This window comes from Balaenoptera musculus, chromosome 10 (genome assembly GCF_009873245.2).
Source record: "Balaenoptera musculus isolate JJ_BM4_2016_0621 chromosome 10, mBalMus1.pri.v3, whole genome shotgun sequence".
In the NCBI taxonomy this organism is placed as follows: domain Eukaryota; kingdom Metazoa; phylum Chordata; class Mammalia; order Artiodactyla; family Balaenopteridae; genus Balaenoptera; species Balaenoptera musculus.
The window spans coordinates 49,391,216-49,405,152 of record NC_045794.1 but is presented as its reverse complement, the minus strand read 5'-3'; the positions used below and the strand labels follow the sequence as shown (position 1 = coordinate 49,405,152).

The 13,937-nt window shown below is 36.6% G+C and overlaps 1 protein-coding gene across 1 annotated transcript in view; it reads left to right on the top strand.

Moving 5' to 3' along the window:
- The window catches only part of TAFA2 (TAFA chemokine like family member 2), a 541,137-nt gene that overhangs the window by 495,860 nt on the left and 31,340 nt on the right, over positions 1-13,937 (top strand). The gene's annotated exons all lie outside the window — the stretch shown is intronic.

Genomic DNA, 13,937 nt, shown 5'->3' with positions numbered 1-13,937 from the left:
CAGGGTCAATATAAAAGGAATGTTCTTCAGGCAGTGAGGTATCTCAGCTTGCAATGACTGATTTCTGGGGGATAGGAGAGAAGTGAAAAATAGCTTTATTCTTTCATTTTCTAATTACGTCCATGGATATTCTGGACTGGCAGAATTTAAATTCTTTGTGGAATCAGCAAATGAAAGTTTTTTCTTATTTTGCTTTTTGCCCTAAGGGGAAAGCTGACTACTGTTTAGAACTGGATAACTGGGGGCTAGAACAGAATAATGTTTTATAAAAAGGGGTTGCTTTATATAATAAAACGTAACATAAAACTAGAGACTATAATTTACGGTATTGATTAACAATAGCAGGTTTTTTTTTTTAAACCTTGTGTGGACATATTCAAGAGGATTATTTTAAAATCCCATCAGATATATAATGTTGAGTAATATCTTTAGTGCATTGACTATTCAGACATACAGAAAAGTAACCAAGTTTCTAATAAATAATAACTTTATATTTTGTCAGATGATTCATGACTCTAAACTCGTCAGTTAAAGGCTGACACTCTTTTCCAGAATCTGTGGAGTGCATGATCAGTTAATCAGAATAACTGTATTATTCAGTTAGCACATGATATAATACATATTGATTTGTTAAAACCATTCTGGCAATGTAAAATTTCCTTATAAGCTATTTATAGCATGAAAAATTTTTTCCTAACACTATTAATCCTTAGTTTAAAATAGCACTAATGCAAATGCCTGGAGATTTAAGATTCTGAAACAATTTTAAAAAAAAAAAATAGTGAGTTCTCTACATCTAAATTCTATGTTTTTATTACATCAGTGGGTATGAGAAAGCTAACACTTATTAGATACTTAAAACAAATGCCATATACTGAACAATGTGCTTCATGTGAATTAGCTCATTTAATTCTCTTAATAGCCCAGTGAAAAAGGTAATATTATTATCTCCTTTTACAGCTGAGCAAACCAAAGCTTTAAAATGTTAAGTGACTTCCCAAGGTCATATAGCTAATTAATGGGAAGTTAGGGATCAAACCATATATTTTCATTCCAGAACCTAATCTCTTAACCTGTAGTTTATACTAGATCATTTAATTTATTCTTAAGTAATAGTGATGAAAGTTTCCTATAATTCTGTTCATATAAAGTAGACCTTTAAAAATATTTTTAGCTTTTTGGATCATTGAAATGAAAAGGTCGGGAGCATGTGATCTAAATTCTCATAATAAATTGTTTTAGAAGTGTTGCTTCACTCCCTGTTGGGCCATATTCTCAATAGTTCAAATGTAAAATTGAGTCTCTGCTTCACAAATTCTTCATAATGTAATTAAACAAGATGGATGAAAGACTGAGAACTTGTGAGTAGGGAAGACCACATCTAGATCCTCTAGTTTGTTTTATTTATAAATTCATATAACTTATATATAGTGGATTGCCCTTTCTATTTTTCCTTCATCTCCTTTGCCCTGGAGAACAGCAGTTAATGAAAGACGTCATTGAAGATACTGTAGAGAGGATTCATGCAATAGTGGGTGTTTGTATTAAATTATCTTAAAAATTCCTTCCAACCCTGAGAGTCTATGATTCTCATTTAAAAAGGAAAAATCATTATATATAAGAGAAGATAAGAGGGCTTGAGAGAAGGAGCTTCTTGAGTACAATCAAAGTAAATTATTGTTACTTTTTCCTTCACAAGTAAAAAGATTGCTGGTGAAAATGAAGCTACTTGGACACTTTCAACTAAAGGAACGTCATGGCACTTCAAATGGCTGGGCAAAATGATGTTCAATTACAAATTAGTTTGGCTCCCAAAACAATTAGGTGAATTTCCCTGAGGCCCCAAAGAAGCAAAGTTGTCAAGGTCATCATGTTATTAGTGTTCTGCCATCTCCTTTGAAATAGTCCAAAAGGTATTGGAGATGAGACAAATTCTTGAAATAGTTCTGGCACAGCATTACTTTGCCCACAGTGGAAGTGTTGGATAGAGGTAGGTTCTGCCCTACATAAACAGCAGCAATATTATTGCAAAGAAATCTGATCACTATTTTAATCACCGGTGTTATTATCCACTTGCTGGTCTTGAATAAGGTAGCCATGGCTGTGGTGAGCCAAGAAGCCACTGAAGCCCTGATTTGGCAGGTCCTAGCCACAAATGGGAAAGTCTAGAAGTTAAGCAGGAATAGGCTATAAAAGTACCTGAAGAGCTGCTCTCAGCAAAAAGTCGTTTGGGTTCCTTACGCAAGATATGTTGGTCTTATGGGGTTATCACTGCAAGCAAAATGGCTCGAGCAATGATTAAAATTTGCAGTAATGTACATCCTCCTTCATAACTGCCCGTATCCAATCTGGAGTTCTCTGGTAAATTTAATGTTAGAAAAAAAGCAGTCAGCCAGAAACATCAATGAGGCTTGCTTGGCCTCAGCAGAGATGCATGGTACTTTCCAGAATTGACTACAGATCAGGGGCTGGGTGAATTTCTCATTTAAGACTAATTTGGAACTTACATTGTACTTCCCATAAATGCTAATTATATCCTCCTTCTGTCTTTGTACTAAATTCAGGAGGCTTATTGTCATGACCCATTTTCTATTTGTCCTAACAAGGGGAAAAGGCAAAGAATAGACAGCCTTTGTTAGAAGAGCAATATTTGCATACATGCTCTTCAAGACCCCAAACATTTAGTCTGCAGAGAAAGGAGGGTGCTACATTGTTTCCCGAACCCTACTTCTCACCTTAAAGCTGGAAACTAATGACTGCGTATGACATCTGTAACCATCTCCTGTATTACTTTAAAGAACTCCTAAGTTAAAAAGAAAAAAAGGAAAAGCCATGAAAGCCTTTTGATTTCAAACTCACTTTCAAAGATAAATAATAAAGAACTTTTCAAAGAGTCATTAATAAAAGAATAGTCTTTCCAGTGTGAAAAAGCACATAATTATATGCTGATTATATAATAGAAAAGTAGCAGGGGGGAAAGGTGTTGTAGAGCTTGTAAGAATTGAGAAAAAAAACTGATGACACTGTTAGAATCCTCAGAAAAAACAGACTGTGATTCATTTCTTTTAATGTTTTGATACTCTTTCTCTGTGGAATATCTCCTAAAAGAAGTCACATTCTGATTTTAGGATTTACAGCCCTTGGCCATTGGTATGGACTCCCGTTCTTACCTAAGGAAAAATGAACTAAACCTGATATAAGATTTTTATATTTTCATTAGAAATATTATCTTTATGAATCATGAATCCTCATATGCTTAAGAAGACATTTTCTGAGTAATTTTTAACTAACTGGAATTCTTTCATCTTTACTCATTTACCTAAAGTGCCTTAAGCAGATAAGAACTCTGTACTTTTTTAATGTCCCTTCAAACATAAATGGATTTTAAGGGCATAAAATATGATTTTATTTTGTTGTATAATGCAATGAAAATCAACAAATGTTAAAAAATTTCCTGTGCATAAATATTCTATAATAAGAATGCTTATATTATAATCAAAGCAACAAAATCAAATATGAAAGGATTTACTTAGCTCTTAAAGTGTGCTGGGCACTCTGCTAAGTGCATCGCAGGTATTATCTTATTTAATTTCCCCAACCACAGTAGTTACTAACTAGAGCACAAAGATATACATAGCATGATGCCTGCCCACCAGGAGTATGCCCTTGAGTGGGGGAATGAATAGTAGACGACTGCATTATTCTTTTGTTATACATATGCAGCCCACTAACAATAAACATTGGAATCACTGGTAAATATACCTCGAGTAACATTGTTATAATAATGGGGATAGAATAAGCCTCTAGTTCAGCTTCCTCATCTGCAAAAAAGTGAGGATGTTGAGCTAGATTCAATTTCAAGTTCCTCTAAACAACATTTATTCTTTGATTCCTTGTGCCAAGGACATTTCTAACTTCCTTTCCGGCTAAATTTATATGACACTAATAACTGGCTAATCTCCGAAGAGAGGTGAGTGTTAGGTTTTTCATCCTCTCCCTCTAAGGGAGAAAAGAAATAGCATCTTACGGTGCTTTGTTGATTGAAGCCTCAAGTCGTCCCCTTCCAGATGCTGCCTGATTTTACACCAAGACTTGGTGACTCTGAGTTGGTGGGTCTGAATGGTGTCCAGGGGTGCTACTCCAGGTCCAAGGCAAAGGAAGAACACAAGAGGAGAAAAGTTCATTTTCTCACCTTAAGGTGGTGCAATTTGTGAATTATTCAATCACAAGCTCTCTTCTTGTCTTGTAAATTTAACATAGACTTAGGGTAGTGTGGTCCTTTTTTGATCAGCCCTTTCTAACAGACACATTCCCCATTCTTTCGTCTTCATCTCACCTCTGACCAGGCCCTAAATTGCACCCTGGTCCACAGGACAGAGCATGACAACTTTTAGGGTTGTGGTTTTCAAATTATCTCGATGGTACCTAAGTAAGAAATACATCTTACATTGTGATCCAACGTGTACACAGCACGCCCACACACATACACTCATACACCCCACGCTAAAATTAAAGTTCTGATTTTTTGGTTTTATTTCCTTCCTTCCTTTCTTCCTGCTTCCTTCCTTCATTCCTCCCTCTCTTCCTCCCTTCCTCAACCCCATAAATTGATTTTATAACCCACTAATATGTTACAACATGCAGTTTGAAAACCACGGCTTTAGAAGCGGTATTTGCCTGCTTCTCATTGTTGGCTCCATGGAAGTGGTAGCCACTGCTAACTTGCAAAGATGCAAACTACTGAATAGACAGTTTTCAAATCAATTCATCTTTTACATTTTAAATATTTTTAGTCAATATTTTGGGGTAAAAATTTCATAAGATCTTGTAAAATATAGATTTCATGGGGAAAATGTGTATACTGGATGCATTCTTCCATTCAACGAGTGTTTATTGTCTTTTATTGTTGGGTGCTATTCTGGGTTCTGGAGCACAGCACAGGGGAAAAAAAGAGACAGGATCCCTGCCCTCATAAGGCCTAGATTCCAATAGGGTGTATTGGTTTTCTATTGCTGCCTTAGCAAATTTAGTGACGTGATACAACATCCATTAATTATTTGTAGGTCAGACTTCCAGGCACAGCATAGCTCGGCTATTTGTCTGCTCTGAGTTTCACAAGGCTGAAATCAACGGGTGTGCTTCATCTTTTCACAACAGGGCTGTGTTTCTTTTCTGGAGGCTTTAAGGGAGAATCTGCTTCCAAGCCCATTCAGGTTATTGACAGAATTCGGTTCCTTCTAAATGTAGGAATGAGGTTTCTACCCCTCCAGTAGCTGTCATCTGAGAGCCTCTCTCACCTCCATCAGAATATCTGCTTTCTCCATCATATTGCCTCCTTCATCTTCAAACCAGTCAGGGCACACTGAGTCTTTCTTACACTTCGAATCTCTCCGACGTCCCCCTTCCACCATTTCTCCTCCGCTTTACTCTTCTGCTTTTAAAAGCTCAAAGGATTACATTTGTCCCGCCCAGATAGTCCAGGATGATTACCCTATTTTAAGATTAGCTGATTAGCAACTTTAATGACATTGTCCCTTCACAGCTGTGCTAAGATTAGTGTTTATTTGAATACCTAGGGGACAGGAATCTTGAGGGTATATCTTTAGAATTCTACCTATCAGACAGGGGGAGACAAAAATTTAAATATATGAGTAAAGTAAAGTATATGTTAGATGGTGGTAGTTGCTATGGGAAAAAGTAAAGCAGGGAGGGGAAATGGAGAGTGCTGAGCCAAGGGAGTTTGCATACTGAAGTCTCCAAGGAGACTAGTGTGGCTGGGGGGAGTGAGCAAGGTAAGTGGTCATATTTCGGATTAGAAAGGTATTATGAGTCACGTCACTATAGACCTAAATTTTTGTCCTGAGCAAATAGAATGAGGAAGTTGACATTAGGTGAGGTGGAGAAAACTGTGGGGAGAACAGGTTTCATGTTATACATTAATATCCATTAAATCTAGGTTATTTAACTTAATAGAAATTTAAATATGATATAACATCTTGAATTTGATATTTATTAAGATAGGTGAAAATTTTTTACTACAGTAAGAAAAATGTAGACATTGAAATTCATATCAGAAAAGAGTTAAAATCTCAAATGATATGGACATTTGAAAAAAGCATTTAAGGAATTATATAATTACTATAATGACATTAAGTTTTAAAAAGAGATGTGGACAGAAACAAATTTTTTTTCTCAATTAGATTTGGGTCCAAGGGTAGAAAGAACACCGAGCTAGGTGTCCAGGAAGTAGCACTACTAAAAGTGACATTTTAAACCTAGTATTTTAAACTTAAGAGCTGCTTACTTAATTAATAATAATTTAATAGATCCAGGAGTATCTCCCTTGTTATTTCTTTAGAGAGTTATTGGAAATTATTGCAAAGACTTTAAAAAATATATCATAAGGAAATATATTCCAAAACTTGGCCTATATTTTTACAATTAAAATGAGAAATGGGCAACATATGAGTGATTTGATGTTCCTGTAAGATTTAAATGCTTCTACAGTACTTGAGCCAGGTATTTATTTGTAGGTGTTAGTCTGAATATTATACTCATAATCTTATAATTAATTGTGAATGTTTGTACATTGAAATAGAATCTAGTTTGGGAATCATAAAATCTCATTAGCACTGTGAAGTACATCTTTAGGCTCCTGCCTAAACAATATCCTGTCTGTAATCTGAGGGCTAAAATTCTGTCAGGGATTTATGTTTAATATTGAGGAGCTTGCTATTTGTTCAGAGGTAAGTATTCCTGCGAGAGGCAACACTCATCTGTTTTTGGTTATCTGGAGAGCCCTAATCAAAGAAAAATAGTACCTCATAAGCCCTGGGAGAATAGAACAGGAAGTTCAAGTATCCCTAGCTAGCGGGGATTCTATGCCTTTTTCTTTTTCTGGGGTGGGTAAAAGCCATTCTATTAAAAAATATTATCTTCCCTGAATACATTCTCCTGTGGCTCTTTCCCTTCTCCTCACACATTTTCTATGGATTTGAAATCCCTTAAGCAATGATTTCAGATCCAGTTTTATGCTCTTTGGAGAGTGGGGTAAATTTTCCCTCAAGCTCAGAATTCCAGATGCTTTGTGCTGAGACAGCTATGGTCTAATTCCCAACTCTCTCTAAGATGAGAATGAATCCCAGCTCCCTGCTGGGCAGTCTACCTCTGAATAATGGCCAGCTGGTTGTGCAGTGTGCTTAATACAAGGGCAGAGTTGAGCTTAACTCTATAATGGTTAGACTTCACTGTGGTACCCAATAAAGTTCGGGACACCAACTTTCAGTGGGTGAGAGGAAAAGCTTACATAAAAGGTTTTGTAGATATTTACCTCAGAGAATGGAAGCACTAGGAGTAACATGTTTTAAATTATTTGAAGATATATCATGTGAAAGAGAAACATTAGACTTGTTCTGTGTGACTACAAAGAATACAATTAAAGACAAGGAATAACTCTCTTGGTGTCAGCTCAACATGATGTTGAATGGGATAACTTGGGAAATCATAAGGTCCTCATATCTGGAAATCATCAATTTGTGACTTAAAGGATGAGCAGAAAATCAGAGTTGACTAGTTCAATTTACCACAACAAACACAAAACAGCTTATGCAAAGGCATTGAGGTATAAAAGATCAGGTCTTACTCCTGGAATTGAAATCAGTTTATGGGGTGACTTCATGTGTGTGAGGGGAGTGGGGTGATGAGGAACCCCTGGGTGGGGAATCATGATGGCCTTTTAACTGCCATGCTGAAAGATTTGGATGTTATTCTCTAAGCAATGGTGAACCACTGAAGAACCTTAAATAGGAGAGGAGGAGGGTCTGATTTACACTTTACAAAGTCTATTTGGCTGCTATGTGTCAATTGTAGGGAATTGAGGAAAGTATGAGATAACAGGCTTGAACTAAGACAGGAAAGTGATACAGTGAGGGTGTCGAGGGGTGGGAAGGAGAATCAATAGGGCTTGGTAACTAATTGAATATGAGAGGTTAGTGAAAGAAAATTCTAGAAATACTCGTATTTCTGGCTTAATCAATTTGGTGATATTAATTGATAAAAACACAGTGAGGTGGAGATATCAAGTGGATAGTTTGATATATAGCCCTAGAAATCAAGACAGAAGTCTGAGAATAGTCATCCCCTAGATGGTGTTGGAATAATTAATTTAAAAGGCTCTCCCAGAAGGAATGTGTTGAAAGGGAAGAGCATCAAAGACATTTTAGCAGGTAATGTAGAAGAAGGTACTTGCTAAGCAACATGAAGTGTGGACAGAGAGATAGGAAAACCAAGAGACCAGAGTCTGGGAGAACACAGAATTCCAGAGAGCCAGGACTGTCAGTTGATACAACAAGGATATAGAACCTACAGACAGATTATGTGGCCTTTAAGTTTCTTTCTGGATGTGATATTTGCAAGAAATACTGGAAATTCATGATCTGTTAGCTGAATATTATTTACTGTCATAATCTTAATACTTGCCTCCTAGTTGGATGGTGTCATTGGTAACACATTGTAAACTGCAGAATATGCATCTATTTAAAATAGAATGGAGTGTTAGAAACATTTTAAAAATAAGAATACGAATTCCTTTAAAATAAGAATATGAATCCCTTTAGCAGAGTTAACAAACTCCATTCAAGGGACGCCTATCCATTCATTTGTTCATTCACTCTGTAAAGATCAATTGTAGGTCTGCTATGTGGCACTGTGCCTGATATTGTGGTAGGCTTTGGAATTCAAATTAAAAAAAAAAAAATCATGACTCTTTGCTGTGCAAGGATTCACAGTCAATTGGAGAGAAAGTCAATAAATCGCTGTCATGTGCAGAAGTGGTAGGACAGAGGTTTGTACAGGTGCCACTGGAGTCTATTGGCAGTTTAATTTTGCATGGCCTATAACCCTCCTAAAACAAATGGATGACAGATTTTGAGGCCATTCAAAGCAATTTATTCAATAATTTGTCTCCTTAGTATATAGTGACTAAGTACAATGAAAATATTATGTTCTGTGATGTCAAGATTCAATTAAATTGTTTTCCACCTTTGCGTCTGGCATTGTACTACCGTAAGAAAGTGAAAATCCATTAAGATGCTTTCTCAACTAGACTACTTCCCTCTTGATGAACTATTCATAGAGACAACACTGAATGAGTACTTTTTGGATTAGACTTTCGAATCACTTAAAATTTTTCTATTAGTTATAAAATATGAGAGAGGGGAAGGAGAAGGATTTTGTGTATGGGACCATAGTAATAACTCTAATTAAACTGAAAATAATTTAAAATTACCACCCACAAATAAGAATATTGGAACCTTATAACATGGCACATATTTATTAATGCTTTAAGCTTATAGAACACTTTAAAAATCTTTAAGTAAGATATATTACTTACAGCAAAATCAGCCATTCAGTTGAAATGTCATCTAATAATAAAACTCAAATTGCCACATTAAAGCAAAGAAGCCAAAATCTTTATAGTTTATACTAAGCCAGGGTATTCCATTTATATAATGTTTAGTATCGAACTTGTTACAGACAAGAGCTATTTAGCTGTTGAATGTACCTTTAGCTGCTGTGGTTCAGTATTATTGTGTTTAGCTCCTATTACATTGCAATGTTGGACTTCCCTCGTGGTGCAGTGGTTAAGAATCCACCTGCCAATGCAGGGGACAGGGGTTCGAGCCCTGGTCTGGGAAGATCCCACATGCCACAGAGCAACTAAGCCTGTGCGCCACAACTACTGAGCCTGTGCTCTAGAGACCGCGAGCCACAAATACTGAAGCCCGCGCGCTCTAGGGCCCATGCTTTGCAACAAAGAGAAACCACTGCAATGAGAAGCCCGTGCACGGCAACAAAGAGTAGCCCCAGCTCGCCACAACTAGAGAAAGCCCACACGCAGCAACGAAGACCCAACACAGCCAAAAATAAATAAATTAATTAATTTTTTTAAAAAATTGCAATGTTGGCTTCCCATGATTTATGGTGGGATTAGCCCAAAGTCAATAAAGGGCTGTTCTGCTGAGGTTCTGCTTACTGTTGGCTATTTTACCTTTAACTTTTATTGCTTATTCTCTTCTGGTGGCAAATATATTTTACCTTTACCTTGCATCTCTTATTCTCTTTCTAGTCCTGTTATAGGAAAACTAGGAGTGAGAGAGAGAGAGAGACAGACTAGGTAATACCGGGCAGTGTAAATTCATTTTCAAAGGATGTTTGCAAATAATCGAATGCAATCGCTGTGTTGCAACTTTAAAATACCCTATTCTTGAAAGGACTGTTTGAGTAATTGTGGGGAGAGTTGATTTGTTCAGCCTGTTTCTAGGATTCATAACTGAGACGCTTCTATTCTATCTTGAAATAAAATTGAATATTCTCAACAGACACTTTGGCTGACATATAAATTTAAATCAGGTATCATGATTAGAAATTTCAACCTCCAACTTCAGTTACAACATGTGATCGATTTGTGAGATTACGGAAGGCAAATGTCTGCCAGATAGCCAACCATTGTTTGAGATTAAATTTCAGAAATGAAATCAACTTGTTGAGAGCACCCCTGCATATATAATACAGATGTGAACTCTCTGCCTCCATGTTATGACTTTGAAGATTTCTTATATGAGAGGTAAGGGAATTCCCTTATGAATAAAGCTTATGATAAAAGCTGTTAACCGTGACTTTTAGACAAATTCACATTTCACCTATGTAATGGTCTAAGGAGACCCTATTCAGTGAAACTATATCTCATCACTATATATGATACCAAAGGTATCATAAGATGAAAGAAAAGTGTTCAGTTCAGTGGATTAAAAAAATCTAGGGTAGAAGTTCAGTTGACCCTTGAACAGGGGTTTGAACTGCACAGGTCCACTTATATGTAGATTGTTTTCAGTAATACTACATGATCCGTGGTGGGTTGAATCTGTGGATGTGGAACTGTGTCTGTGCAGATTTTCGACTGCACAGGGGTGGGCACCACAACCCCCTCATTGTTCGAGGGTCAACTGTATTTTCAGTAGTACTGTAATCTCTCACTATGGGTAGAAGTATTTTTGGTAGCAGTAACGGTAACCTCTCACTAAGGATTTAGCCTTCTGGAAGTTACTGAAGTTACAGAAAGATGGAGACGTTGTCAGGATGGATCAGGTATTTTTTAACTCTCCATTTCACCCAGCATGGCCCCTTGTAGTTCCTGTGCAGTCAGTGTTAAGTCTACCCAGCTTGTCAAGGTTTCACAAGGCCTTATGAACTTAACAACCTTCTCCCATGTCTTCCATACTTGATTCTCTTGGCCTTACTCCCACATGTGTACACCAACTCCATCTCATGATGCATGCTTACATAGTGTGCTCAGCTCCTCCAGAGTCTCTCCTCGGTCGAATTTTGCTAAGAGGAGGATGGGATATTAGTGACAACCATCCTGTGCTGTGCATAATTAAGTGGGATGTCATTCCCGTTGAGTCTCGCTGATAATTATGGACTGTTTCCTTTTTCTTCACCCTACTATGAGTTCACATATCTTTGCTTTGGAATAGGCATACCTGATTCTCCAGGGTGTTTCCCTTTGTTTTCTCTTTTTATCTAGCACACAGTGAGAACTCTATAAACCAACCATGAAGGTAGACTAACCCCTGTTCAAAAGGCAGATGTCAGCTACCTCTTTATAGGCTTTACAAGAGGAATGGTCACATTGAGAGAGGATCTCTTTCAAGTTCTACTAGAAAGAAGTTCAAGAAGTGTTGTAACTCTTGCTTAGTCATCAGATGATCTTGTTTATAACAAGGTAGTAAAGTAGAGGAATTGTGTGTTCAGAAAGTCAGTAAGTCAAGGGCAAGGTATTAGTTGGTGTGATGATTAATCTTATGTGTACACTTATCTGGGCCACAGTGCCCAGATATTTGGTCAAACATTTTTGGGGTGTTTCTAGGAGGGTGTTTTTAGATGAGATTTACATTTGAATTGGTGGACTTGAGTAAAGCAGATTATCCTCCATAATGTGGGTGGGCCTCATCCAGCTGGTTGAAGTCCTGAATTGAAAAAAAGTCTGACCTCTATCCTATCAGTTCTGTATTTCTAGAGAACCTTGACTAATACACTTGAGTATTTTAATATTTGCAACAGTATTCAAAAATGGATGAAAGATACAAAATAGCAGTAATAATAATATGGGTAATAACAATACCTTTCTTTTGCTGAGTGACAACTTTTGCCAGGTACTGTGCTATATTATTTAAATAAAATATGTCTCATAATTACCATAACTGACATTGTCAGTCTTATTCTTTAGTACAGATGAGGAAAAAAAGGCTCAAATAGATTAAGTAACTTTCCTAAAACTACATAATTATTAAGTGACAAAGGTCAAACACAGTTCTGTCTGATTCGAAAGTTTATACTGTTTCTAATTAAATATATTGTTTCCTAAGTGTAAAAACTCTAGATGCCATATAATCATCATGATGTGAATATATCTTCTACAATATTTTCTCAGAAAGTTTTGACTAATATTGGCATGACTATCATGTATTTCTTCAAATATTATGACTACATAGTTGATACTCTTAGAAGAAATGCTGTGAATATTCATATTCAAAACAGTGTGTGTGTTTGTGTTTGTATGTGAGTATAATTTTCCATACACAATTACAAGGGTCAAAGAACTAGATCGACCAATACGAATCAAGGCATTTCTACAGTTAGAAGCCAGATAAAAGGCTGGTAGTACTTTTCACAAAGTATTCTGTGAGGAATTGGCAGCTTTCATGGGGGAAACAAACCATCCCTCAAGATCCATCCATTATACCCATCCACAGGGGAGAACTTTTTGAACTAAGATGAAAACAAGGGAAAAAGTCTTATGTATTTGATGAAGCAAGGAGCTCTTGAACCAGCTATAGGCATGCAGAATTATAACGATTCCACCAAAAGTAAAGTGAGAATCTCTGGAGACTAGAGTTTCATTATAAATAACTTAAGTAACATTCCCTAGGACTTTCAATTGCCAACAGTTTCCATTGTTTTTGCTTAGTAGAAGGTTGTACAAAGTTTATCTATAGTTGTAATTTAGTGACTTGTAGGCATTCATTTTAGGCACCCATATAATATCCCCTTTTGATTAAGTTTTTAAGTTAAACATTTTGACTTGACTTGGAATTCTGGAATTTTCCAATGCTGTTTGTAGACTCTGTTTCCTAAGATTTTAGGTATTGTACTTCATTTTGATGCTGTTATGATATAGCTTCAATAGATATTTTTTCCAGTTATTAAAATATTATTGAATATCTCCCATATGTCAGGCTCTATGCAAACTCTGGCGATACATAAATGAGAAAGACATAGTCTTTGCCCGGGAGAAATTTCCTGAGCAAAGAAAAATAGGATGGACTCTGTATTAATAGAGGACTATTATATAATAGGATGGACTCTGTATTAATCAGACTAGGCTAAACAGGAAAAAAATAAAAACAAGCCTAACATCTCAGTAGTTTAAAACCACAAAGGTTTATCTCTTACTCGGGCTATATCTCCATCATAGGTGGCCTGTGGTGCCAATTTTCAGTCTTCTTCATTCCAGAACCAAGGATGAAGTGCTGACATAACCTGGTGTATTGTTGGTCGTCATGCTAGAGGGAAAGATAATTCTGTAGGGTTTTGCACTATCAATTATATGATCAGCCCTGAGGCAACAAATATGATGACACTCCTTGGTCAAAACTAATACACTCAACTGCAGGGGATTCAAGAAGTGGAATCTCTGTTTAGGGTTACAGTTTTAGACGGTGACATATGAAGATCTTGAACTCACCTCCTCCCATGAACACACTGAGTCTATAGTTACATATGAAGCAGTTTCTTCTGAACCAGCTCTAAAGGCTGGCTGAGCAACTCCTACATATTGGGCAAATTAGAAAAAAATTAAAAAACATATCAAAGTGAGT